Here is a 4950-nt window from a genome sequence, read left to right on the forward strand (position 1 = left end):
GGTGATTGAAACCAAGATCAGTGAATCCTTCCGTATCCCAAATACGTTTAATGCAAGGAGTTAACTTAGGATCTTTTAATTTAACAAATAATAACAAGGGTGCATCATTTGTTCTAACAAGATCCGCATCAGGGATATCAAGCGATATCACAGGTTTAACGAATGATCTAGTATCTGTACCTTGGACGATGGAAGCGAAGGAATTCCCATTCAAAGAGGGAAAATCTTGGAAGTTAGGAAGCCTGGTAGGATGTATATAATTCGAACCACCTGGTTTCTGATTTGTATCTGATCGGGCATGAATATCATCTCTGTTGAACCTAGCAAGTTTTGCATAGATATGATAGTTCCCGATCCAAACAACGGACAATTTTGCTTCTAGCGATCTAACCGATTCCACGTTAAGTAATCGAACAAAAGCAAATCTACAGCCCACTTTCGATAATTTTCGGGCGATGTAAACGTCTAAAACAACAATAACTAATGTATTAATTTCAACAAAAATTGTAACAAAAAATCAACAACAATCTCAAGTCGCCACCTAATCAATTTATGTAGTATATATATAATGATGATGATGATAAAAAGGGAAAGAATTCGTTTTTTAACTCTGGCTCTATTAATTAAGTCATAAGCAAAGTCGATTTATTAACGACTTGACTGGCACTTAAAGCCTAAATTAAATTTAAGAGGATTGTTTACATCTTACCTCTCTCATACCCCACTATTGAGTTTTGTTGTTGTTGTATTCGTTTTTGAACATTTATCATTTTTTTTTTTAGACATCAGTTTAGGAGCACCCGAGGGACTTAACCACCCACGCGTTCATCTCCCGTAGTTGCATAATCTGCCCTCAACTACTGTTCTGGAGGAAACCCGGACCAATCCGAGGGCATGACCGGTAAAACCCCTTTCCCCTCTGTCGCCGCACTAAGCGAAAGGCGACCTGGGTGGATACTTCAAGTAAGGGATAACATTGAGTGCAAGGTTGCAGCCCAGAGGAGTCGAACTCTTGACCTCTCTCGCTAAAAGAGTCAGACCACTACCAGTTGAGCTACAACTCAATGTTTATTAATGATTTCTTTTTTTAATGTTTATTCATTAATAATAATTAAATTTTTTTTTTTGAAAGGCAAGCTTTAATAATAATAATTAAATTTAAATTTATTAAATTAATCACAAATCGTCACCTAATCAAATTATAATTTCTAAACCACAAACTGACATATAAATGATTTAAAACCTTGTTTTATATAATGTGTACTAGTCAAAGACCCGCGAATTCGCGGGTTTTATTTGAAAAATTATTAATATATAACAATAATCCAAACAACTATTTGTAGATTCAAATGTTGCAAATGAAATAAGTTGAAAGGATGTTGACACTTTTTAAACACGGGTGTTTTTAAACACTTTTTTTTAATGAAGTAAATACCAATCATTTAAGATAATCATAACTAAACATAAGACTATGTAGAACATAAATTTCTATAAAGGTTATTAGATAGTGGAGACAATATGTAAATAAAAATAGCATAATTAATTCATCAACCACAAAATAGAAAACAATAAAAGCCAAATGAATCAACTAATATCAAATCATATTCAAACTTCATACCAATGCAAATGAAGCAACTAATATCAAATCATATTCAAACTTCATACCAATGCAAAAGGTGTATACCATCCACTTCGTTTTCAAAAGTCAACCAAACCTCCAAAGCGAACTCAAATGCCATCATTAAAAAATTTAGTTAAATCACCTTACCAAATTATTATTTACCCACCTACACAAAAGTTTAAGGCACTACAAACTTTAAAGTAACCACTATAAAGAAGAACGTAAAAAATATAATTAAATACAAGTGTAAACCTGCTCTCTGAAACAAATGAAATAAAACTAACAAAATATCAGGTAATTAAATACATCGCAGTCATACATCAGTCAAGAAGTGAGCATGAGCACATATGAAAAAATCAGACCCATTAATTCTGTAGATGTGTTGCATTCATCTTTTCAATTTGGTGCAACAATAAATAACACTATGTTGAACTGCTTATGAAAGTTACACAATGATTTTCATGATTCGAATACTGCATTTCTATAATATACAATAATATTTATAAATGTTAGTGGAACAGATGTAATTACTACAATGCCTAAGCATCAAAAATACCATACAAAGAAACACATACAATTGGGTCAAATGACCAACCATCACACAACTATTTCAGAAACTATTTGCTTACTTTTGTTACCATCATTTCTGCTACAGAATCACACAACATCATACCCATACAATAACAAAAGTCAATTAATTCAAATACACACTCCTCAATCACTTAAAACTATGAAGTAAGCATAAAATTATATGTAATCACTTGAATATGCATAAGCAATTTTAGAAGTAATCAACTAATTATTTACTACATATAGAATATAGGAAAACAAAAATTAAAAAATGGATTCAATTTATATTTCAGCTGCTATTCGCCTAACACATCTATTCACAACGACATTCAAATACGCCAAAGGTGTGTTAAATTGAACATCCCATATCTTTCTCCAATGACTGGAGAATGAATGGTGAGTATAATAAAGTGATAGAGGTTATTACATTTTATCAGCTATTTTGCATTTATAACTTTATTAAGTATTTCCTAAACCTATTCATACAATTACAAATATTAGGGGTTCCTTAGCTAATGATTAAGCCATAAGATTTACATGTGAATTGTACAAATCAAATCTTGTAAGTGGTCAAACTTAAACATAGCTAGTCAATTGCCATTCTGAAACAAAAAAACAAAACTATAACTGAATAGTCTAAAAATGATAAATGAACTACCTCAGTTGAAACAAACGGCCATTAATACCACCATCATTGACCTGATATCAAGTAGAAAGTAAAAAAATTAGAAAAAATGACATGTTAATATAATGTTTCTAATTTGCAAGCTACAAATTTATAAAATAAAGCATAAAACATCATCATTATAATAAAATACTGATTAAGAGTAAATTAGTTAGAAGGAACAACGTAAACCTCAATAATAAACTTTGAAATCCAACTTAAAAACCTGCACAAATCAAATAAACAAATTAATTTATAAATCGGTGCAAATGAATTCAGAACTAATTTGAAACACGCGAAAATTTGAAAATTATGAACTATTGAAATTGAATATTGATTTAGAAGGTGAAATTTTGTTTCTTTAACATATATAGAAGAACATGAAACCCTAAAATTATGAAATTCTTGAAACTGAATCATGAAAAATTGAAATCGATATGAGTAGATAATATAAATAGGATAAGATTCACATGATTTGATTTATAGAAATCGAAATGAAAACTATTGATAACCCACAAATGAGAATTGCTCTCCTTTTATAGTCCATTAATGTTGTTTTCGAAATTCAAATTTGAGTGAGAAAGAATCGTTGATGAAATCGTCTGAGATAAGAATGGAAGGGATTGAAATTGATCTAACTGTTATGCGAATTAGGAGTGTTGTTAGGAGATTTGATTCCCAATCGTGCATTTCTTAGGGAAGAAAAAGAATAAGAATTATGTCAACCTCTTCCCGATTGAACTAACATTGAACTAACAAAAAAATCAATCTATATTTATATTTAGGATTTATTTATTTATAATTATACTTTATATGTTATACTCCGTAATAATAAGATATACTCCGTAATATAATGTTATTTGTTATTTAGTACTCCTTCCTTTTTTACTTTTATTTCTTATTATTTTTTTATAGTATAACACTACAATATTATAAAAATATTTTTTTTGTTTGTTAAATAAGATTGGTGGTTGATAAAAAAATGCATTTTAATTTTGTTAACAAAAAAAAATGTAAAATAACAAAATATGTACGTAGATTTAAATATTTTGTGTCTTTTTAAAAAATTCCGGGTATAAATTAAATTATTTGGTTTTTGTAACTGCATTGAATAAAATTAATTAAAATTAAAACAAATCATTTAAGATAATATGATGTTCCGATCAAGCACAGATAAAAGTCAAATTAATGGAATAAATAAATGCAATTAAATTAAATAAAACCTAAATTAAATTCCGAATTTCATGGTTATTTCAATTAAATGCAGTAAACCGAATCAATTGAAGTAATTTAATTTATTTAAATTCGGAATTCGTAACTAACAATTAACAAAACAATTTAAATCAAAAAGGAGTAGTCTAGTAATATGTTATTCTTGTGAAATTTGTATTAAGTAATATTCATTTCATATTTTGATCCAATGGTTGTAATGAATTGATGGTCAAGATCCTTTTATTGAAATAAATATTACTTATTTTGACTTTTTTTTTAATAAGAAGAGGGATATATATATATATATATATATAAGATTCGACCAAAATTGAAATACCCACAAAAAGCGCATTAAATATCAAAAAAAAAAAAAAAAAAAAACAATTCATCAAATCAAATTTTAAAAAACCACTAAAAAAGACTAAAAACAAATAAATCAAAACTTAGCTCAATTTTTTAGGTGTCATGGAAATTTACCTTCCCACTCTTTTGCAAAAGCAGCTTATTACTCCGTAGCTTTTATCTCAACCATTCAAGAAGCTTTTATATTGACCATTCAAGAAAACGGTGGGTGGAGTAGCTAAGTAAACAAAACTTTGAATTTTGCGTATTAATACCTTGACTTCAATTTCTCCCTCTCGTTGAGATCATATCGACTTTGGATACAAATATGTCGCATTTAAAGTGTTTATGTTCTATTTTAATTAAAAAATATGCTCCTAATTTCGTACAAGTAATTATTATAAGGACTACCATTCAAACTTATCACATACGGTATAACCATTATACTGTTATAATTCAGTAGGCTTATAACTATCTTTAGTGGGTTTGTTCTTGAATATAGGCTACTCATAAACTTAAAATAAGAGAGAGAAAGAATGAT

The 4950-nt window shown here is 28.7% G+C and overlaps 1 long non-coding RNA gene across 1 annotated transcript; it reads right to left on the reverse strand.

Moving 5' to 3' along the window:
• Positions 1 to 1477: 1477 nt before the first annotated feature.
• On the reverse strand, positions 1478 to 3582 carry LOC139886121 (uncharacterized). The gene is made up of 4 exons (XR_011772278.1): positions 3372 to 3582; positions 3048 to 3081; positions 2850 to 2890; positions 1478 to 1787 (listed from the first exon to the last, which is right to left on the reverse strand). It is a non-coding gene; the product is annotated as an uncharacterized lncRNA (long non-coding RNA).
• Between the last annotated feature and the right edge of the window lie 1368 nt (positions 3583 to 4950).

This window comes from Rutidosis leptorrhynchoides, chromosome 1 (genome assembly GCF_046630445.1).
Source record: "Rutidosis leptorrhynchoides isolate AG116_Rl617_1_P2 chromosome 1, CSIRO_AGI_Rlap_v1, whole genome shotgun sequence".
In the NCBI taxonomy this organism is placed as follows: Eukaryota; Viridiplantae; Streptophyta; class Magnoliopsida; order Asterales; family Asteraceae; genus Rutidosis; species Rutidosis leptorrhynchoides.